Source organism: Lissotriton vulgaris, chromosome 3_1 (assembly GCF_964263255.1).
Source record: "Lissotriton vulgaris chromosome 3_1, aLisVul1.2, whole genome shotgun sequence".
NCBI lineage: Eukaryota > Metazoa > Chordata > Amphibia > Caudata > Salamandridae > Lissotriton > Lissotriton vulgaris.
The window spans coordinates 1,160,912,137-1,160,937,376 of record NC_141689.1 but is presented as its reverse complement, the minus strand read 5'-3'; positions in this window follow the sequence as shown (position 1 = coordinate 1,160,937,376).

Below are 25,240 nucleotides of genomic sequence, written 5' to 3'. Positions count from 1 at the left end.
GTGTTGAGGACGCAGTGCAAAACCAGAAAAGTACTAGAAATGTTGTGAAATTAAAACTACCTAGTAAGAACAAAACAAAACTATTTATTAACTTGCTCACACTGGTAGGGTTAAAAAGCAGGGCATGAAGCAGTATTTTATAAATATATTTACTTGTATAAGTTTTATATAGCTGTAGCTAGACCCGAGGGTGTCAGAGCGCTTCACATGATCAAGATAGAATACAGTCAAACAGTCACGTAGTCAACATATAAGGCAAGAGTTCAATAGATAAGCGTACACATCAAAGGTGATAGTAGAGTACCCAACAACTAGAGACACAACTCTGGAGGCACTAATAGACAGCATAAGAAAATAAACAGCTGCTTAAGACAGAGGGTCTAGATCCAGCTCAGGTGGGGGCTGTTCAGAGGAATCTGCCTCAGCTGATACTGCTTCCATGGTAACTACACCACACCCACTACTACAGTGATCACAGCACAGCCAGTAAGGATGTGCACGTTGAATGTCCCTATTAATATTATCCCAAATGCAACAGCTCAAGGATCTGTGGGAAGTGCGCCAGTGATAATATTTTTCTAACCACAGAATTTACAGATTGTGGTCTGGACACCCACAGACACTATTCAATCATTAACAGAAGGATAGAGATTAGTCTTTACAACATAAATGAGCTAGGGTGAGACAAACTTGTTTTAGGATGGGACTTTCACCCCACGGTTTGAGGAAACTGCCAGGGCTAGCACCAAAAAAGAACGAGCCTGACGTTCAGGCGTTAGTCTGAATGAGGAAAGAGAAATATCATTAAATGTCCAGAAATTAAAAATAGAAGTAGAAGAAAATATTATAGGATATTTGTATTCAGATCACATTAATCAGTATCAAGAAAAATAACTGATTTATTTGTGCAAAGAAATCAGTAGGAGAGCAGCTACAAAACAAAAATATTTGACTGAATGGGCAAAGAAATATGAAGTAGATTTTTCAAAAAGTGCCCCATTGCTATAAAGTTTTAGAGTGCAAACAGATTATGAATAGATTGAAGCAATTTGATCTTCAGGAATGCAATTGCACAGTGTTGAATTAGTAAAAAAATTGTACATGGAGTGAATTTGAAATTTTTTAAAAGAAATGGGCAGAGAAACATGAAAAGAAAGAGTCAGCTTTTTCCATTGATAGAGATACCAGGTGGAAGGTGTGTACATGTGCCTTAGAACAGAGGAGACCTTGCATCATTTATGAACAATTTTTCCAAATTGAGAGAAATTCCAATGCAATGAAATGCACAGGTTGAAAGGTTTGTCTAGATTTCAAAGGTTTTGTGGATTGATTTGAACACTTTCTTTGACATTATTACCCCGAATGATTTGTGAGCTGAATCCAAAATTGCTATACATGCCTAGTCACATAGAGAATCTTGGCCATATGCACAATCACCTGTTGTGATGAATAAATTAAATGTGATGATTATTTATTGAAGGTCTGAGTGCCTCCAAAATGTTTGGATTCAGTGAGGTTGAACAGAATTCAGAAGGAAATAATTGAATCAGTGCATTATTATTGTAAAAGATTGATAGAGGCATTTCAGCAGCATACAGGTCAGACGCATCTTGAACCTACTAATACAGGATTTTTTATTATGCAGTCATGATTGGTCCATACATCAGTCAGCACATACAGCAGAATGTGATTTGCTGGCTGACTAAGTCATTATAGGAATTCTTGAAGTTTGTGAATGTAGGAAAATAGTATATTATGTGGTACGGCTGGGCAGCCTTGCCATGTATTATTATCACAATGCCCCAAAGATAGTTCTCAAATTGACCCTTATAAATCCTTAGCTCAGTCCTGGTAGAGTGGCAAAGAGCAGTCAGGTTTTACTAAAGGAACTTGTGTTAAGCATTTTAGAGTAGCAACATAGATGATAAGAAATTGACACAACTTGAAAGAAAACCGACACCAATTTATACAGATAAAGTGTATTTTTGTCTTTATTTAGATACCAAAATGAACAGAATAGCATAAATATAATTGGAGTTATAGATTTATGAAGCAATATTGTATCAGTGCAAAACAATATATATGAAAAAGATAAAATTGCAATCAATGGCAAAAACCACTTGTGACAATTGGTCACTTTCAATTTGAGTTAAGTGGAACCCTTACAGGGTTAAGGTCATTCCGGCTCTGGGACCAGGCCAAAACAGTCAGGTCAATTTTACCAAGACCGGGAAGTCCAGGGGCTGAGTTGTTCTGGCTGTCCTTGATGCTGAATGGGAGCCTTGATGGTGCTGATTTTACTACAAGAAAAAGAATGCAAAAACACAACAGATACACGGATCACTGACACAATAATGACGGAAAAAATATCGACCTACAAAACAATTGACGTTAGAATATCGGAGGCAAGAATATCGACAGCCTATCTACAACATGGTAAGTACAAAAATATCGAAACCAAAATATCAATGTTTAAAATATCGTAATTAAAAATATCGTTTTTTTTTTAAATAAAAAAGTGTAAAATAAAGTAAGTAATACTTATAAACCAAATAAACCTAGTTAAACATATGTAATACTGTTTAAAATTAATAAATAATACATATACAATAATATAATATTAATTACACTTATACAAAAAAAATATTATAATTACTTAATAATAAGTTGTAATAATTATTTTAATATCTTATTAATTATTAGAAAGTATTATAACTTACAAATACATCTACACACATAAAACAATAACATAAATAACAAATAAAATATTATATTTAATACATAAAAAATTCAATTTGCTTTCAATATTTTAAAAATTAATAATATACTACATTATCAAAAATAATAATACAAATATTAAATAGCTAAATAAATAAAACTACTATTCAAAGTCCCAAAAAACTACAGTAATGATAACATTGGCTAGCTTAACACTTAAAATTACTATTCCAACTTCAGAAAATGCAACAGTAGGTAAAGCGTTGGATAGCGTAGGGGTAAAAATTACTATTCCAACTCCAGAGGGTGCAACAGTAGGGAGAGCGTTTGATAGCGTAGGGGTAAAAATTACTATTCCAACTTAAGAGGTTTCAACAGTAGGGAAAGCCTTGGATAGCGTAGGGGTAAAAATTACTATTCCAACTCCAGAGGGTGCTACAGTAGGGAAAGCGTTGGATAGCGTAGGGGTAAACATTATTATTCCAATTCCAGAGAGGGCAACAGTAGGTAAAGCGTTGGATAGCGTAGGGGTAAAAATTACTATTCCAACTCCAGAGGGTGCAACAGTAGGGAAAATGTTGGATAGCATTAGGGTAAACATTATTATTCCAGCTCCAGAGGGTGCTACAGTAGGGAAGCGTTGGATAACGTAGGGGTTAGAAGTACTATTCCAACTCCAGAGAGGGCAACAGTAGGGAAAGCGTTGGATAGCGTAGGGGTAAAAATAACTATTCCAACTCCAGTGGGAGCAACAGTAGGGAAAGCGTTGGACAGCGTAGGGGTAAAAATTGCTATTCTAACTCCAGAGGGGAAAACAGTAGGGAAAGCATTGGATAGCGTAGGGGTAAAAATTACTATTCCAACTCCAGAGGGTGCAACAGTAGGTAAAGCGTTGGATAGCATAAGGGTAAAAATTACTATTCCAACTCCAGAGGGTGCAACAGTAGGGAAAGCGTTGGATAGCGTAGGGGTAAAAATTACTATTCCAACTCCAGAGGGTGCAACAATAGGGAAAGCGTTGGATAGCAATATTATTTAATAAACGTTAGTTCCCAAATAATAAATAATGAACAATAAAATATTTTTCATTACAAAAAATATTAATGAAATTTAATTCACAATTAAAAAATATTAAACAATAACATTATTTTTCATACCAAATAATACTATTTATGAAACATTGATTTCCAATTAGTTAAATATAATTTCAAAATAATAAAAATTAATTACCAATTAAAATATAGTAATTGCTAATTAACAAAATTAATTAGCAATTAATTTATTTTAAACAAATTAAATTTAAAATTTTTTAAAAATGGTTTGCCAATTAAAAACCTTAATTACCAATTAAAAAACGCATTATCAATTAAAATAATTAATTGGCAATTAATAATTAATGAAAAATAAAATAATATCCATATCAATAAATAAAAATAAATCATTAATTAATTACAATTAAATTACTTACCTCCCAATTCAGAAATAAACACAAAAATTAATTAAAATTAACTTATAATTCCTAAAAAATAATAATTAATTTAGTATATTTAAATTACTTCTCACCCTATTCCCCTATAAAACCACAACCCGCTTTGGTACCAAAACATAAAATTTACTTAAAAATAACATTATGAATATATAAAAATAATACACATATAATTTAAAACAAGTAAAATACTTAACAAAAAAATTACACCTACATAATAAAATACATAACAATAATACAAATATCGATATTAGTAACTTCGATATTACTTACATCGATATAAAAAAACAATATTACTTACCTTAGTGTTGATATTCTGTCCAACGATATTCTTGAACTCGATAATCTGTACCTTCGATATTTAGACTGTGCACCAGATACACAGCTGCTGATGTTTTCTTGGTGTTCCCAGTGGGTGTAGCGTCGAGTTTGGGCATTGTTACTGGATTTGTGACCAAAAACCTTTAACAGGGGTAAACATAACAAAAAGGTACAGGAACTTCACTGGGCCCAGGGGAGTGAGGTAGAAGCCTGAAACTTCAGGACAGACAAAAAAACAACTTCTACAATGCCCTGGACCACCAGGATTTGGACGAACCTACAGGGGGGGGGCGATGGCCAGCGATTCTCTGGATCCAGCGAGGATTGGAGTTTGCAGTGGACTAGTACCACTAGTCCAGGGTAGTCTGAGGGTGCTTGTGGCTTCCACAGGGATCCCTCTCTTTAGGGAGTGTCAAGTTTTAGCCAAGGATGAGTGTTGTTCACTTGGTTCCAAGTCTGTGTACTCAGGAAAAAAGTATCCTTCTTTTGCTTTGGTGCGGTGGGTAAAGTCATGTTGTCTGTGCCTTTTGGCCCTTCCTTGATGCAAGTTGTTTACATCTGAGGTTCTGGGGTTGGTCTTTGGGGGTCCCTTAAATCCTGGATTTAAGGGAGTTTGGGGTTGTAGGACCTTGTAGTCAATTAGCACCCAGTCCCTACAGCTAATCCACCCATAAGGACATCACATCTGGGGGTGTAGGTCACCTTTCCTACTCAGAAACCACTATTTCTGTCCCCCTAAAGATGACAGCATTCATTTTCTGTGTACGAATCAGGCTGCTCACCATAGAGGGCTGGACTGTTCCCATGTGGAACAGTCTCAAGACTGATTTGCATATGGCTGGGTCCAAACTGGGGTGGCATAGTGAGCAAAAGGACAATAATTTAAACCCAGATCTGTGACTGGGTGCAAGTGATTGAAAGTTTCAACACTCCATCCATTATCTTATTGTGTTTGCTATGTTCACGCTAATTTGCCAAGGATATGCCCAGACAAAAGTCCTTTGCTCATTGTGCTACTGGATGAGGGGTAATACCCCGAAACCGGCCCCAAGATGCTTGTTTCAAGACCAGTGTGGACCTGGCCTGGCAGTTCGGGCTGGACTTTTCTCTTGAGGCACAGGGTCAAGACTGATTCGCATATTGCTGGTTCTAAAATGGGGTGTCATTGTGAGCAATAGAACAATGGATTAAACCCAGATCTGTGACCGGGGGTGAGTGGTTGGAAAGTTTCAGCACTCCATCCATCATCTTGTTGTGTTTACCTGGGTGTGCCTGGGAGCAAATATGCCTGGTGCTAGGGTATTGCTTTGTTTTTCTCAGGGATACAGCCCAGCTACATATCTGAGGCGGGGCAGCCTTTAAAGCTCACTGCTCTGTTGTGTCACTTTGCTAGCCTGCTGGAGGAGGAGGGTGATATGTCCTCCTTCCTGCCCACCCTTTGTTCCTGACTCATGGGAGTGATCATACTGCCTGGCAGGAGATCAGAATCCTGTCTTGGTGTTAGAAGGTGCAGGAAATGCCAGCTTGCCAGCCAAAGCGATACCAAAAGGAATGATGGACGGAGCGTTTGAGCAAATCAAACACTCACACCCAGTCAACTGATCTGGGTTTATTCCATCATCATTCTTTAGCTCACTCTACCACCCCAGTTCAGACATGGCCATATGCAAATCCGTCTGACCCTGTCCCTCATGGGATCAGTCCAGCCCAAACTGCCAAGCCATGTCTTCCCTAGACCGGAAATACGAATCCTGGGACTGGTTTCGGGTTCATAACTCATATCAGCCAGGCAATCTGAATCCAGTGGCAAAGTGAACAAGGGACCCACGTCTGGACATACCCCGCTAACTTAAGGCGAACAAAACGATACCAAAGGGGATGATGGACGGAGCGTTTGAGCAAATCAAACACTCACCCCAGTCAACTTATCTAGGTTTAATCCATCATCATTCTTTAGCTCACTCCACCACCCCAGTTCAGACATGACCATATGCAAATCAGTCTGGCCCTGTGCCTCATGGGAACAGTCCAGCCCGAACTGCCAAGCCACATCTTCCCTGGATCGGATACAAGCATCCTGGGACCGTTTTCGGGTTCATAACGCTCATCAGCCTGCCTATCTTGAATCCAGGGGCAAAGTGAACAAGAGACCCACGTCTGGGCGAACAAAGCGATACCAAAGGAGATGATGTACGGAGCCAGACAATAAAGAATCTGTGGCAACCTGATGAGGAACCTCTAAGGTAGGCAGATGCGTGGATTCCAGTCTTCCCTAGATACTGGATCTGTGTCAGGTAAGAGAAGGCATATTGTTTGAGCCAAACACAACATATTTTAGTGCCATCATAATGGAGCTCGCAAACTGTGTCCGGCCGGGTGCAAGTCCCATGTTATCCAAAGGACTGCCTAACACTTATATTGTACTTTAATGGCAAAAACACCATAGAGAGATATAGGCTTGAGCCTACATGTCTTCACTCTTAATATACTGCACCCTTCCTCCTGGGAACAGGAGTCCTTCTCTAGGTCTGACTGACTTATACTAAAAGCAGTGCAGTGACTTTGTCTCACATGGACAGAGTCAAAATGGAGCAGTTGGCACTGTTCCTGCAATCTGTAATTGCAGGCCGACTGTCATAGGTTTACCTGGGTCACTCAGGGTGGTACAAACAGGGCTGCAAGACCTATGTGTCCTTTAACCACCCATGCCCTGTGTACCACTGGTAACATATACTAGGGACATAGGGGATAAGGTTCTTGTTAGTTCGGGATGCCAATTACACACATCACCTTTTAGGGAAAGAGCACTGGCACTGGAGCCTGTTTAGCAGGCTTCAGAGCACAGTCTGAGTGGAAAACCAGTACCTAGCAGTCCAAATGGGGTAAAACTTGGGGGGACATTAGCAAAAAGCCCTGTTTTTTTTACAGCGAAGTATTATAGTGGTGAACAGGAGATGAAGCAGAAAAAACAAAAGAGAAATTAATGCTGGTACAAACGAAGTTTACACAAAAAGGTTTTCAAAATCAGTCTTTTGTAGGAAAATGTTGGTACAGTGACAAATGTCATTTTCCAGAATGAGATGCAGGTTGTTGGTCACCAAAGTTTACAAGCAGGTATAGTGGGTGTTCAGGGAAGAGGTTGAGGTTTTCTGATTTAACCAGGTACAGTGAAATCTCCAATGGGGTTAACCCAGTATCCCTAAGAACCTGGGCAGTTAATCAATATTACGACAATTGGTTCCTTCGGGTGTGCCACATTTCTTTTACTCACTCATAGTTATATGTAGTGTATCAGGTACAATACAAAAAGATCAGAATCCCACACCAATCTTGTATTTATGCACTATTTTATGAATTATAGTCATTCATAAATACTCTTTGTAATTTTCAAGAGAAAGCTGTACAATATGTGAAAAAGTGCAATTTTGTGACGTTAGCGCCGGGGATTGCAAAGACGCCGGTAGATCTGATTCAGTCTTGACCACGCTAGGAAGGAAGATGCAGTCGTGACCACGCTAGGAAGGAAGAGGTTTCTTTTCCAGCATTTTGAATTGAACTAAAGTGCTATCCCTTGGCTCTCCAAAACATATGTGGAAGCACGACTGGGTACAAGAGTAATCCAAATACCCAGTCAGAAAATAAAGTCCGCACAGCGGTTCCATAAGAACAACCACCGTGGGAGCATTCTACGCACCACTGATGGACACACGCAGTTCAAGCTATTCAAGATACACCACCTTGACAGTTGATTTCTTTTGAAGGCTGTTCTGTCCCCTCCCAGTCCTGATGAAGACCCGTGTTTGACGTCATATGTGCGCGCTTAGAGGGTCGAAACGTCGACGAATGGCTGGATCTGTATTTTCAATACCCTGTGATGAGAATTAACCTATGTGGTATACAGTGGTATATGTGTGATTGTACAGACCAAAAGTTGAATCATTGTATATTTTCCCTGTATATAAATATTGTATATTTTTGTTCACTTTTGCGCCGCCAGCACTGAGCCCTAAATGTCACAAAATTGCACTTTTTCACATATTGTACAGCTTTCTCTTGAAAATTACAAAGAGTATTTATGAATGACTATAATTCATAAAATAGTGCATAAATACAAGATTGGTGTGGGATTCTGATATTTTTGTATTGTACCTGATACACTACATATAACTATGAGTGAGTAAAAGAAATGTGGCACACCCGAAGGAACCAATTGTCGTAATATTGATTAACCAGGTACAGGTCAGATATTGCAATGTTATAGAAAATTACTGTATGTTATCTTTTTAACAAAATCAGCCATTAGAAATGCAAGTGTAGCCTTAATCCAGATAGACTGATTGCTGTTAATCAAATGCAGGGAGGAAATCAGGTCCAAATAAAAAATGCTCCTGTCCAGCAAATGAATGTGCCCATGCAGACACAGATGTCAAGGATGCCAGTCCCACAAGCTTCTATGGCTCAACAGAATGTGGGAAATACAAACATTTATTTTGGACAAATTCCCAGAGTAAACAGAAATACATTTCAGGAAATTTTTATAAGGCACAGGAGCTGTGCATCTTAAAGCCTATAATGCAGAAGCTAAATATTAGGAAAAGGGCGGGACTGGCAGTAGTTGGTACCGGGCATTTCCCATGTGGGCTGCCAGGGTGGGGGCCATTTTGAGACCCCTGGGGGCTATTTTTGTTACTGGGGGCCAATCTGCAATAACGCCCCCCTGTAACAAAAGCAGCTGTGTGTTTTACATGCACACTACACTCCCACCCCTGCAGTCGGACGCCACACAATTGCCAGGCCGGTTTGTGTTACCAGTCTGTCCCTGATTAGGAGATGCAGAGAAGTCCTATTTTTTTTACAATTCCCTCAGACTGAGGAATTCTTCATAAATGTTTATAGGTTTATAGCCTCAGTGGTGCCCTGTTGGAAAATTGTAGGCCGTTGACCCGGGGATTTCTCCAAAGTATCAATGGGTGCAATAAATGAAGGGATGGGTTTCTGACAAAATAATCTCTTTACATATCTGTCAAAGAGTTTTTGGAAAGCTTATGTATTTACGTTTTTATCCTATCATATTATCTAAATGCACTTTTTATGTCTGTTTTATACTGTGGTTGTCTAAAATTGTGGTATTGAATGAAATTAATTACTTGATTGTGCTGTTTTTATCTTTTTAACTTTTTACATACACTTGCGCTGTTTCTTGCTGTGATTTTTATTCTTAATATATCAATGAAATGTGTTTTTATATGCATGCTTTTATGGTCTGTTTTAAACAGAATAAAGCTTGTTTGACTTGGCATTTCATTTCAGACAAAAGCAGAATGCATATTGGCAATTCCCTATGATTGAGATGGTGGATTTTAAAGCAAATGTGGCACAATGACGGTGCCTGAGTGGGAGGCAGATTGTATGCTTGGCACCAGTCTTAGAGGTAGACCACAGTGTACCATTTGTAGAAGGTGAGATAAGTGGCCACCAAGTGTTGTTTCTCATCGACACTGATGCTACCCAACCCACTGTTAGAACAGCAGAAGAAACCAGACCTACACCTCTCTGGAAAGAAGATCCAAGTTGTAGGAGCCACAAATAAGCAAAGTTGCAAACCCTATTTTGAGCTAAGTGCCTGTACAAATAGGTTAATTTGAAGAAAAACACCAGTTTGTTGTGTGAGATTTAAGTCCAGTAAACCTATAAGGACATGAGATATTGTGCACGTTAAATTGTGCATTTCAATGTACTCCTAGAGGAGTTGAGTTTCAGATGCCATATGAAGATATAGTGGTCTATCCGCCCGCCACCCTAACGTTGCTGAAACCGGCCGCCACTGGTGCGGTGATCCCGCACCAGCAATCAGGATGCCACCGCCATGGTGGCGGTGGCATACCTCATCCGTAACATTGTGGCGGGCTGTGCTCACAGCACCGCCCACCACAATGCCATGGATGCACCTTGTGCATGCAAATGCAGGGGGTACAGTAGGTACCCCCATGGGCATCCCCACAGCCCAACACCCTGGGGGCCTGAAACGGCCCCCACAGTCATGCATCGCATGCCTTTTCTCGGCAGCAATGCCGCCATGGAAAGGCACTAATCCGCCTGTATGGTCATATGGATGGCGGATACAGACCCTTTTCGGCACGGTTGACTGTCGACCTGCGGAAAACTGGTGGACGGTCTTTCCATCCTCCCCCGCCATAGTATTATGGCAGGGGAAAATGGGTGGCGGGCGGTGTATACTGGTGGGCAGATCCCCACCACCATATGGGTGGTGGCGATCCACCCGACATTGTATTCAACCCCATAGTGTTTAAACTCATACAACAAAATGCTGTAGATCTTTACTCATTGAGAACAATTCAAGAGTTGCCCCACATTTAAAATAAACTGCAAACCCAGAAGAATGAGATTTTACAGGGAAAGACATCGGACTAAAATAAGTTGTGGAACCAGTCTGGATCACAAATAATGGCAATGCAATTTTTCCAAGAACACCACCCAATTACATGTCACCAGAGTTAGTAGCAGGAATAACAATACTAATTAATGACATGTTACAAAAAGGGATATTGAGAGAAATAATTGGTAGTTCATGCAACTCACCAATTACAGGATTTTAGAAATAAAATGGAAAACACAATAGTGCAGAATTTGAGAAAAATATATAAATTTGTAATCTAATGTCTTCCTGTGGTCAAACTCCAACCACCATATTATATCAGATTCAGTGCACAGCACAATGGTTCTCTGTTATGGGCCTTGGTCAGGCATTCTTATCAATTCCAATGCATGAAGACAGCCAGTATCTGCATTCATTCATGTTTCGAGAGAGAGTTCTGGGATGGTGCTTAGTCCCACAAGGGTATACTGAGAGTCCCTCAATTTTCAAATAGATACAGAAGAAGTATCTGGTGACATTGCAAATGCTGTGTGCTTCAGTTATTGTTCAGTACATTGATGACCTACTTGTGGGGGGTCAGAGACAATATAAGGCTGTAAACAAGATACAATTCCACTTTTCAATCATGTTGCTGAAAACAGACATAAAGAGGTCGATTAGGAAGCCACTCAGAAGGGCTCCGAATCGGATTCAAGTTTGCAGAATACGATTCGGAACTCTTGTTTCCGACCGGATCATACATAGTTCTCAATGACCGATTACGATGCCCAGAAACCATTTGGACTGTCCAAATTGGTTGCAGAAGGCATTTGTTCAGGTTGCGTCCTTCGGAGCCATATCGTACAGCTCTATGGACTCGGTTTCTGAGTGAGCGATTACGATGACTGATTTGGACTGCTTTTCCGAATCGGTTTCTCCAGAACAAATCGGCTGCAGGAATCTTTCTTTGTGGGCCCGTAGCAGGCCCCTCTTCACCTGGGGCCTACCAAAACAGGCCTGTGGGGGTACCCAACCATGCACAATGTTGCAGGCACCATGGGGTGCCCACCACAGGGTACACAATTTTCTCCAAACAACACTTTCTACGATGGGAGCTTGTGTATTTGTTCAGGACACAGGCTCCCATTGAAGTCAATGGGAGTCCAACACAAATTGTATCCGTAAGCATCCAGGTGCATCCACATTGCTTGATCGGACTCCCCTGATTTGAGTAGTTCGGAAAGCATTTGGAGACTAATTCAGTAGGAATGCTTTGCTGGCGAGATCGTAATTGGCCCCAAAGTGTCCCCAAGTAAATTATAATACTTTAAAGATGAAGTCCAATATCTGGGAGATATAATTGTAAAGGTAACGAGAAAAATGTCACAAGAGAAAGCGGAGGCAATTATAAAATGGCTCCTCCTAAAATGCAGAAAGGCGTCAGAATGTTTTTGTGAATGGTTGGCTACTGCAGACACTGCATACCAATCTTATTTCTGGTGGCAAAACCTTTGCTAAGGCTAACGCACAGAGATAAGTCTGATCCACTTCCATGGGACAACAAAAGCATGAAATCTTTCCTAGAGCCAAGATAAAGTCTCTGTCGTGCCCCAGCACTGGGAATACCAGATTATACCTACAGATTTACATTGTTTTGCAGTGAGAGGGAGGGTTGCGCTTTGTCAGTGCATGCCCAAAGCAAGAATGTCCTTGGCTTTTTTTTCTATCACCCATGACTGCATTGCTGCAGGGCTGCCTGGTTGTCTGAAATTGGTTGCAGCTGTGAATCTCAGCCATGAGATGTGTGAAAGCATAGTGATGGGCATCCATTAATTGTTATGCTTCCTCGTTTAGTGGAGATCTTGCTAACAAGAACTAAAAGAAGAGAAGAGCAGCTAACACGGAGCTCTTTATTATGGGCTTTTTAATACTTTTTAAGTACTTTTAACCATTGCACTTTGTTGTTTGCTTACTGAGGGGATTTTGAGAGGCTGCCTGATGAGATGTACGTTGTTACAACGCATGCTTTTAGCACGCATGCTGTAACAACACGGTTGTTATAACGCATTCTTTTACAACGCATAATTCAAAGGGGTGTTGGATAGTGAATATTTTAATTTACTATTCCAACACCAGTCCCCGTTGACACTAGGGAAGGTGTTGGATAGTAAATTAAAGGTATTCCCTATCCTTGAGCGCCCCTCAGAGTCATGCGTTGTAATAGAATGCGATTTAAAAAACGCGTTGTATTAGCACTGCGTGCTAAAAGTTGCGTCGTAAATGACGTTCCCCTGCCTGATGTATTGTTACAGCTGTGGGGCACTCGGACTGTTCCTGCATACATCGCGTCTGCTTACCTAGTCCTCCGCCGCATTCCAGTCACTTCCCTCCGGTCCACCGCAGCTCGAAGTGCTGTTTGTGTGGAGAGAGCGTAGGGTGATGGTTGCGGTCGCGCTCCTACTTCCTGTGGCATAGGCCACGCTGCCATCTTCGGTAGCGCTCTAGTTTCTGCCGCGGCTGCCATAAAAACAGCTAATGGAGCCGACGCGCAGCTTAGAGAAGAGCTAACACGGAGCTCTTCATTACGGGCTTTTTAATACTTTTTAAAACGTTTAACCATTGCACTTTGTTGTTTGCTTACTGAGGGGATTTTGAGAGGCTGCCTGATATATTGTTACAGCTGTGGGGCACTCGGACTGTTCTTGCATACATCGCGTCTGCTTACCTAGTCCTCCGCCGCATTCCTGTCACTTCTCCCCGGTCCACCGCAGCTCTAAGTGCTGTTTGTCTGGAGGGAGTGTAGGGTGACGGTTACGGTTGCGCTCCTACTTCAGGTGGCACAGGCCATGCCACCATCTTGGGTAGCGCTCTAGTTTCTGCAGTGGCTGCCATAAAAACAGCTGATGGAGCTGACGCGCGCAGAGGGCGCACCAAAGGCAAGCCCTTCTGCGCCCGGCTGTGCCCTGGGGCTAGAACCCCTGGCCGGGTACTTACCTATGCGTCTGAGACACTTTGGGCACTCAAGGCGGGAAACTGCGTGTTAGTGGAAAATTTGCAAGCAAAGTTGCGAGCTGAATTCTTACTGAAGACCAGCAACACTGAGGGGGAGAGGGCCTGGAGGACTCAGGGGCAGCCCCGAGTCCCTATGGGAAATGGTCTGAAGGTAGCGGTTCTTAATACTCGCTCCTTGCAGAAACATCATCTTGAAGTGTTTTCCCTACTACATGAGCGGAACATTGATCTTCTGGCACTCACAGAAACCTGGCTGGGGGAAACTTCCTCCCCAGACATTGTGGCAGCCCTGCCAATGGACTTCGACATGGTCTGGCACAATAGGCCAGGGGATTCCAGGGGAGTGGGAGTAGCGGTCCTGTTCAAAAAGAGCCTTATAGTCACTAAAATACTTGCCGAAAATTGTAATAGTGCAGACGTTTTGGCGATACAAAATTTCCTTGAAATCCTCCTGCCTTATACTGATGGTAGCGTATCGCCCACCCCTAGATCCACCCCTGACTTCAATAATGGTTTTCTGGAGCTTATGACTGACCTATGTTCCAGATACAAGCATCTCTTAGTAGTGTGGGATTTTAACTATCATTGGGACAAGACGCAAAGAGAATCTACGGATTCTTTATTTGAGTCGAACATGAGCTCTCTGGATATGTTGCAACTGGTGAATAGCCCCACCCACAATAAAGGGCATATTTTAGACCTAATTTTGTCTTCTCAACCGCGGGCACAGATAATTGATGTCAGTCCCTGAGCCTGGTCAGACCACGCGCTGCTAAGATGCTGAGTCCCTATTGAAAACCCACTCCTGCGGCCTCCACCTCTGTGGAGGAAGGTTAGACTTTGGAAAAACGTCGAGGCAGACTCCTTAGTTACTCAGCTCCATTCTATCCCTGTCCCTGTCCCTGCGCATCCCTTTTCTCTTGGTTACAACAGGCCATTGACTCACTGGCTCCTGAACGGAAAAAAAGGATCGGAGACAAAGGTAAAGGAGCCCCATGGTTTGACGAGACACTAAGGGAAAAAAAGCAATTCCTCTGCCAAGCTGAGAGGAGATGGAGACTTAAGTATGATCCAACAGAATTAAAAATCTATTAGGCCCTTCTTGCCACGTATAAAGCAGGTATCCTAGGTAAGATGGAGGCATTTTATGAAGCAAGGATTATTCCGACAGGAAACAAACAAAAAGAGATCTTTGCAACTCTGAAGGAACTGAGTCAAAAAGGGGAAAAATCCCCACAAGCGCCCTTCCGACCTGCGATAGTTTCCAGGATTTCTTCCTTCATAAGGTCCTGGACATTGTCTCAGAAATGATCAAAAACCCCATTGATCGCAGCTCTCTGTATCAGATCACACCTCCTTGCCCTAGCATCCAGTTGGCTTGTTTACCTAAGCTTGACCCTGCCACCCTGGCCGCAGTAGCAAAACAGATTAATTCAGGCTCTTGAATGGACCCCTGCCCGTCGGGCCTTTTCCAAATGGCCCTGACAGGTCTGGAAAAGCAGGCCCTGGGATTACTCAATGAGTCTTTAGACATGGGCTATCTTCCAGTCAATCTGAAGGAATCAAAGGTCACTCCCCTTTTGAAAAAGCCAGGGGCAGATACGACAGTCTTAAAAAACTGTAGGCCCATCTCACTGCTCCCCTTTCTAGCTAAAATATTAGAACAACACGTCTTGACATCACTCGCAAGATATCTAGATGATCACCATCTGCTCCATTCTAGACAGGCGGGATTTAGGACACACCATAGCACAGAGCTGATGATGGTGTCAGTCCTGGGTGAGCTTAAAATTAGGGCCGACAACAAACATCCGAGTGCTCTGATTTTATTAGATCTGTCAGCGGCATTCGACACCTCAGCTATAACATTCTGCTGAACCGTCTATCGAACTTGGGCATAAAGGGGCAAGCACTTCAATGGTTAAGATCCTTCCTGACTGACTGCACCCAGAGAGTTCAAATAGGGGAGCAGGTGTCGACCTTGGGCTCCCTGACCTGTGGAATCCCCCAGGTTTCTGCATTGTCTCCACTTCTCTTTAATATCTATCTGCAGCCCTTGGTGGAGGCTCTCACACGCAGAGACTGCCAGGTCCTTAACTACGCTGATGACACCCAACTCCTGGTCCGACTTGATAACACCAGCCAGGCGCAAGAATCAGTGAAAAATCTGCTCAGGTTTCCTGCTAACTGGATGGCAGCCAATTCTTTGAAAGTAAACCCGGATAAAACTGAGGTGCTGATTATTCCAGCTCAAAATAGCCCTTGGTGTGACCTCTTTTGGCCTTCAGAATTAGGTGTGGCGCCAATCACAATACCAGTAGTAAAAAGCCTGGGCCTGAAAATTGACTCAGATCTGTCTATTTCCTGCCCGGTGTCTTCGGTTGTAGGCATCTGCACGGGCTTACTTAGGAAACTACAGAGGCTTGTCCCTCTCCTCTCTACCTCTGCTTTACAATCAATTGTTTCTGCCACAGTCATTTCTCGGCTGGACTATGGGAATGCCCTTTATCTGGGCATCCCACAGAAGCTTCTAAGGAGACTGCAGGTTGTACAAAACGATGCGGCTAGACTCTTTTGTAGTCTCCCTAGGAGTACGCGAGCCACGCCCCTACTACACAAATTGCACTGGCGGCCTATTGAACAGCGCGTGCAATTCAAGAGCCCATGTATAGTCCACAAGACCTTGTACAGGGATGCACCAAAATACATAAAAGATAGAGTGCAAAAGTATGTTCCTGGCCGGTCGCTACGCTCTTCTGAGGCCTGCAGGCTAGCCTCCTCCAGGTGCAAACTCAAGACTAAAGGGGGCACAGCGTTCTCGGTCCTCCTTCCACGGATCTGGAATGATCTACTGGAGAACCTGCGCAAGGAATCGGCCCTGCTCCCCTTTAGAAAGCTTCTAAAGACACACCTGTTTAGAGAGACATTGACATCTGTCTAAGCTCAGCCCTTGAAGCTACTCTGTGACCTGCTCTTTCTCTGAAGCGCAGTGGTGATTTGCGCTATTTTAAAATAAAGAAACATAACATAACATAACATAACATAACATAATCATGATCAATTCATGGGTGAACCAGATATAAACAATAAATTCTGGCTTCAGAAAATGTACAATTAAAAAGGTGTCAGATTTTGAATGCAGGTACTTTGGTGCCCCCTCCTGAAAACGCTGTTGAATTTGAACATGGCTGTCAAGATGTCACAGAGTTATACACAAAGTCAACAACCTACATAAAGGCTGAGCCTTTAATAACACCCAATTATGTACTTGTTGTGGATGGTTCATATTTGAGAACACATGATGGTTTCCTGAGAGCAGCATATGATGTATGAACAGGGGTTCAGACAAAATAGCGAGTCAATAATATTGGCTGACACAATGATTGAGTTTGAAATATCGTGACACAGAAATAGCGTAAGAGTATCGTCGACAATAATATTGATTTTAAGGTAAGTAATATCGATTTGTTAAGATATAGAAATCATTAATATCGTTTGTAGAAATATATTTGTTTAAAATATTGATTTTTGAATTGGTGTTATGTATTTTAGTATATTTTTTAAATGTTTGTGATGTAATTTTTTTTGTATAGGTATTGTTTTTGTTTTTTAATATATGTAGTACATACCTAGGGGCCTATTCTGATGTCGGACGGTCCGACATCGGGCAGGAGCTGTAACCGACCGACCTGCTGTCGTTGGTTACAACCCTGCTAGTACGATGCGACCGAAAAGGGTTCGGTCGCATTTATATACCTTACAATGCAAACATACTTTCCAACCGGAAAGCATGCTTGCAATGTAAAAAGCAGGGGTGCAGTTCATCCCTGCACCCTGTGGCCGGCACACCAAGGTGCCTGCCATCGTGTGCAGAGACCAACGGACGGGCACCATAGGTGCCCCCAGGCCCACCTTCCGTCAGCCTCACACCCATGGGGGCCCTGCTGGGGGCCCCCCAGAGACAGCTTCTGACTGCCTTTTCATGCCGGACAGACCGGCACGAAAAGGCAGTGAAAAGCAGCCATTGTACTCCCTCGGTCGCACAGAGTTGACCGGGGGAGTACTGAAGGATTTCCGGACTGCAGACAGGCTCTCTGACCCTGTCGTCCGCAATCTGGAAATCCGAGTCGGATTCCTTCCCGACCGAGCCCATCAGAATGCCTCGGTCGGGAAGGAATCCGACCAGCACTGACCGATTCGGTCAGAAGGGCACTGAACATGGTTCGTAGCCCTTCCGGACGAAATCGGAATCGGCCCCTAAGTAGTTATTATATTTAATTTAATAACATATTGTGTCTTTTCGTTCTGTAGCAGCTTGTCAGTTCATAGGGGAATAAGGTGGGAAGTAGTTTAATTATAATAAATTAATGATCATTTTTATTTAATTATATTTATTTATTAGGTATTTAATAGTGTTAATTTTGCTTTTAATTTTTTTGGTAAATGTTTTGTGCGGGTTTGGGGTTTATGGGGATAAAAGGCGGGAAGTATTTATTTTTAATTAAATAATAATTATTTGTTAATTAATATTAATTAATTATTATTAAATATTGTATTGGTAATGAATTATGTAACTTGATTAACTAAATTGGTTGGGTGTGGGTTTAGGTTTTATAGGGGTAAAGAATGGGGAGGAAAATATTTTTTCTTAATTTATAATTAGTTGTACAATAACATTTGTTTTTTAACTAATAAGATTTGTTTAATTGATAATTATTTTAATTGTGCAAATATATTTTTTTACCTTTTTGATGTGAGTTATGGGTAAAGTAGGGGCATGGGGTGGGAAGTAAATCCATTTTGAGCAATTAATACTTTAATTTTAATTAATATTAATTATTAGTGTTATGTGTTTTTGTGGGTATATTGTGGGAAGTACATTAAATACAATTAATTATTAATTAATATATAATGAATGAAAATTAATTTATTGATGGATATTTATATTAATAGTGTAAATATGTTTTTTAGGTAAAGGTGTGGGTTTTGTGGTGTAATAGGGTGGAAAGTAGCTAAACTAAATGTGTGTAATATATAATGTTTTTGTTAATAAATAATTTTATAAATAAAAATCTTCATTAGTATGAAAATCATGTTTGTATTTTATTTATAATGATACTTGTAGGTAGTTGTGATATATATCTAACATTATAATATATATTTTTTATATTAAATATATTTATATTTTGTTTCCAACATATTTATATATATTTTATTTACTTTGTTTTTAAAATATTTTTATTTTGTTGAAGATATTTTGTTTCTTTTTAATGTTGAACTATTCTGAGTGGGAATAGTAAATTTTACCCCTCCACTATCCAACACTTTCCCTACTGTTGCATGCGTTGGAGTGGGAATAGTAAATTTTATCCCTCTGCAATTTAACATTTTCCCTACTGTTGCACTGACCGGAGTGGGAATAGTACATTTTATCCCTCATCAATTCAACACTTTCCCTACTGTTGGAACAGTAATTTTTACCCCTCTTCAATCCAGCGTTTCCTCTACTGTTGCGCTGTCAGGAGTGGGATTAGTAAATTTTAACCCTATGCAATCCAAGGCTCTACTTCCAATTGCACTGAATGGAGTGGGAATTGTACATTTTAACCATCTACAATCCAACGCTTTCCCTACTGTTGCACTGACTGGAGTGGGAATTGTACATTTTATCCCCCCGCAATCCAACCCTTTCCCTACTGTTGCAATGACTGGATTTGGGATAGTAAATTTTACCCCTCCACAATCCAGCGCTTTCCCTACTGTTGCACTGACTAGAGTGGGAATTGTAAATCTTACACCTCGCAATCCAACACTTTCCCTACTGTTGCACTGACTGGAGTAAGAATTGCTTTTAATGTTATATTTTATGTAATTTTATATTTATTGTAATTAGAATAGTAAATCTTATTTTTGTGAGTTTTGTTGCTATTTTGTTACTGTTGTGTTGTGATGTATATGTATTTATTTTAATTTGTAATAATTCTTTTTTATGTTGTAATTGATATAATTATGGGCTTATTACAATGGTGTGGAGACCGCCACCGACAGACTGTCAGTTGCTCTCTGCCCGCCATTGGAACAGGGATCTCTGTCCACCATATTATAATGGCTTCTGGACTGCTGGCGGTCAGAAAACTCCGACCGCCACGTTGCATACAGGCAGTCTGTATCATATCGCCTGTCAGACCTCCATGCAGTCCTAGAATGGCGGCAGTGCCTGTCAGGCATGCTTTAGGGATTACAATATTCCTTTCTGACTGTCGTTCTGTGATGGTCAACCTGCTGCAAAATGGCAGGCAGAAGCAGTTTTGGGGGCCCGTAGTGGTTCCCCTTAACACCCTGGCCCAGGGACATAGGCTCTGGGGGACATCTACATAACCCAAAACCATGTGGTAGGCACCACATGGTGCCTGCCACATACTGCATGGATATATGTGGGGTGCCTGTTTTGTCTTCCAGAGGGCAACACAAAACATGGGCAATACGACCGCCACAGTGGCAGTCCCATCGTAATTTGCCCTGTGGGACCACCACCTTGAAGGCGGGTGGTTCCAAATACGATACAATGGTGAACGGACTGAAGTTAGTCCATCATCATAATGACCCCCCAAGTATTTGATTTATTATAATAATATTTTAAGTTGCAATATTTTTTGTTTGTAACACATTTTTTTATTAAATTGAAAAATATGTGTATTGTTTAATTTTTATTTTTAATTGAATTGATTCCCTTTTTTATATTTTCTATTTTTGGTATATTTAAATATGTTTACATATATTTCTTATAATATTATTCTATTTAAGATTTTGTAAGTTGTAATACTAATTAAAATATTAGTTTATATTTTTGATATATGCATACATATATTTTTTCCAAACATAGTCATTTATTTATATATTTTTATATAGCTAAAGTTAGGCCCCCATTAGGATGGCGGTCGGACCTTGCCCGCCCGCCATCCTCGCGGTACTAGGGAACACCCGCTATAAGGGCGGGGGTCCCGTGCATGGGATTAGGATGCCCCCGCCACAGTGGCGGGCACATCCTGTATTGTTACCATTGCAGTGGGCGGTGCTGAAAGCACCGCCCAGCGCAATGGTAAAGATACATGTCGTCCATTTCAAATCACAAAATGACAGGCACCGCGCTGTGCCTGCCACGTTGTTCTTTGCAATGCTGGGGGGTACCATAGGTACCCCCCATTTGCACCCCTCCGGAGTCCCTGGGGGTCTGCAATGGGCCCCCACAGTGAGTCTCCGCATCCCTTTCCGCGGCAAAGGCATTGACAAATGCCCATACTAATATGGCTGGCGATGTCTGATAGACACTGCCACCATATTAAACCTTTTCTGCCCCGGTCGCAAGGCAACCGGGGCGGAAAAGCAGCGGACGGTCTTTCCGTCCGCCGAGGTCCCCCAGCCATCCTAATATGGCGGGGGGTCATTGCAGCAAGGACGGTGGGCGATCCACCCGCCATCCTAATGGGCCCCTTAGTATTTATTTGATGTTTATTTTAATATTTTAAATTATATATATTTTAAAATTGAGATTTAATACAACCATATTAATGTAAATTATATTTGTTTCAATATTTCTGTACTTACCTTTTTAAGTATAGGGGGTCAAAATTTTTGTTTTCTATATTTTTACCTCAATATTTTTTACATCTTTAAGTTTGTAGTTGATATTCTGTCAGTGAACAATCTGTACAATCCATGAAATTGTTGACGCTTCCTGACTTCAAAGTAGAAACTCAGCACAAGTTGCAGAATTGATTGCCCTTACCATAGCATGCAATTTAACAGCACCAATGAGAGGGACTATATTTACAGATAGTCAGTATGGCTTTGGTTTTGTCCATGACTTTGGGCAGTTATGGTCACAAAGAGGATTCATGACATCATCTGGCTCACCAATACGAAATGATGAGCACATCAAAAAGTTGCTGGATGCATTACAACTCCCCACCAAAATTGCAGTAGTTAAGTGTGAAGCTCACTGAAGTGACAATGGCGTTTGCTGGAGGTGGTGGCAGCACCTCGTTATTTCGCTTAGTGAAGGAGAGCAGATTGCAAGGGCTCTCCTCTGCTCTCTTCTGGTTCCCACTGAACTAGCCAGTCATTTTAAAGATTACCTGCAATCGTTTTTAGCATTTGTGTGTTATTACTTCTGTGCTTTTTTAAAAACACTTTTAACATTGTTACCTCTCACAGCGCTTGTGATTTGGTCCCCCTGTGCCCCGTTCCACCGCGGCTCCCTGGTGCCGATTGATGTGGAGGGCTAGACAGGCGCCATCTTGAGTCAGGCTCGGACCCGGCTGGACCCGAGTTAGCGGTCCAGCGGAGGGAGGGGCTGTGGCTACAAATAAACATGCACTTCAAGACGCGCAGCGGCCACGCGCAGCGGGCGCGCCGTCTGCGCGCCGAAGGAGCGCCAAAGGAGGGCCCGTCTGTGCCCGTCCGTGTCCCGGACGCGGCCAGCGCCAGCCCCCCTGCGGCTGCCTCCCCATCCACTGATCGGCCGCGTGTCTCCTACTCTCGTGAGTACTTAATAGCACTTAGTGCTAAATCTTGCCCCTGCTCGAATCAATGGGACTTGGTAGATACTTCTCAGCGCACTTGTCAAGCATGCACATTTCGTCTTCAACCTATCCTTTCTGCCCCTACCCAGTGTTCTATTGATTCGTCATGTCTTCGGGCCGGCTTGATCAATGCCAGATCACTGGTAAAACATTCTAACGATATATTTGAGCTACTAAGTGACAACGAGTTCGATCTTCTTTTTGTCACAGAAACATGGCTCAATGACACATGCAACCCAGTGATCGAACTTGCCATTCCACGTGGCTTTAAAATCATTAGACAAGATCGCCCCTTAGGCAGAGGAGGTGGCATAGCAGCCATTTTTAGGGATAAGTGGACCTTTTCTCTAGATTCTATGGGCCCCTCTATTGACGCCGAGGTACTCCATTTCTCTCTTACTCTGGGGGCACATTTTACCTTAGGGGGCTCTTTGGTGTACCGACCACCCGGCCACGCAGGAAAATTTCTAGAGGTACTAGAGGACATGATAGTCCCACGTGCCCTGAAATACCCCACATATCTCCTTCTGGGGGACTTTAATATTCACGTGGACCAACCTGATCTACCTGACACAGTTCGGCTAAATGATGCGTTTGCGATGGCCCAGCTAAAACAGTGGATCAAGGCTCCCACCCACTCAGGGGGTCACGTCCTTGACCTATTATGTACCAACTTTAACATAAATATGTCTGAGCCTGAAATAGTAAACTGGTCTGATCATATGCTAATAAGATTCTCTTGGCCCCTGTCACGCCCTGCTGAGACCAATCACCCCGCGGCTCATACACAGAAAATTAACATAGCTATGCTCTGTGATCAGCTTGATACCTCTCGCACCTCACTTCCTTTAGAAATTGAGTTAGCCGTTAGTTCATTCAACTCATGGATCAAAGGAGGTGTTGCTCTTTCAACCAAAACAGGTCGCGTATGTAGAGTTCGCTCCACCCCTTCCAAACCTTGGTTCTCCAATACTCTTCGCGATCTCAAATCGCGCTGCAAAAAACTCGAAAGATGTTGGAGACAAGCTCATCTCCCTGAGGCCAAGAAAGAACTGAGAATGGCTCAAAAGAAGTATTATGCAGCAATTAAAGCGGCAAAAAGTTCATATTATGACGGGCGCATTACCAAGGCCAACAACAACAGCGGAGAAATCTTTGCTATTGTTAAAAGCTTTGTCTCCCCCTGCGCCGCTCAACCTCTTTTAGCCTCATCGGCAAAATGGTGTGAAGAACTTTCTGTATTCTTTGTGGAAAAAATTGAAAAAATCCAAGATGATTTGCTTACTGTATGTAGCAATTTTCCAGTCTCCATGTCTATTCCTTCCCCCATTATGCCTATCTCTATGGATCAGTTTGCCCTCTTCACTCCAGTGAACACAACAGAGGTTGTGAAAATTCTGGCTACCTTACAATCGGGTTCCCCCGCTGACCCCTGCCCGGCCAGAGTCCTTGCGGGCCTGGCTAATACAGTCGGTCAAGAGGTGACACATATTGTCAACCTCTCTTTTTCCAGCGCCACTGTTCCAGCCTGCTGGAAACAGGCAAAACTGTTACCACTTCTCAAAAAAAATGGCCTAGACCCAAAGGCCCCTGCTAACTTCCGGCCCATATCTCTATTGCCAGCTCTAGCAAAGATATGCGAAAAAGTTGCATTTTCACAGCTGGACAGATTTGTTGAGAGCTCTCAAGCTCTTCACCCTGCGCAATCAGGCTTTAGAGCTGCTTTCAGCACAGAGATGGCTCTAGTCGAGGTTTCTGAGGCCATTCGTGAGTGTTTGGACGGAGGTGGCAGAGCGGCACTGATTTTATTGGACCTCTCTGCCGCCTTCGATACGGTCCCACACTCCCTCCTACTTACCAGACTAGCAGCCATAGGCATAACTGGCCCAGCTCTTGGCTGGTTAACATCTTTTTTAGACAACAGGTCACAGCAAGTGTGGATGCCGCCTTTCTCCTCCTCTCCCAAAAAACTTTCTACTGGTGTACCACAGGGCTCCACCTTAAGCCCCCTGCTTTTTAATGTATATATGACCCCCCTCATCTATCTTGCGGAACAGCTAGGTGCCAAAATTATGGCTTATGCCGATGATACTCAGCTTTTGTTTACATGGCCCAAAAACAACTCGGACACATCGAGAGTTCAATTTTGCTTATCATCGGTTTTCCGCTGGCTGGCCTGTGCCCAACTTAAATGTAATGAGAGCAAATCTGAAATCCTGCTGTACGGCTCCTTTCCAGATAACTTTAGTGACTCTCTCTGGCCCACCGACTTTCCTAGCCCCAAATCCATTGGCGGACCTGCTAAAAACCTAGGAATTTGGTTTAGCAACAATCTCAGATTTGAGGACCACCTGAAAAAACTCACTGGAATCTGCTTCTCCACCCTTAAAACCTTGCGCAGATTTCTTCCTCTGCTTCCGAGAGCAGCCAAGGAGACGGTCATTCGCGCTCTGATATTATCCAGATTGGATTATGCGAATGCTCTCTACTGTGGACTCCCAGCCTATCTGATCCACCGCCTCCAAGTTATTCAAAATGCTGCGGTCCGGCTGCTGTTTAACATACCCAGAAGATCTAGTGTCCGCCAACCTCTCAGAGATCTTCACTGGCTCCCAGTTGCCCAAAGGATCTTATTTAAGATCCTTGTGCTAGCTTACCGAGCACTCCATCTAACAGGCCCATCCTATCTGAGAAAAAGAGTTTCCCTCTATGCTCCCAACCGCCCTCTTATATCAAGCAATCTTC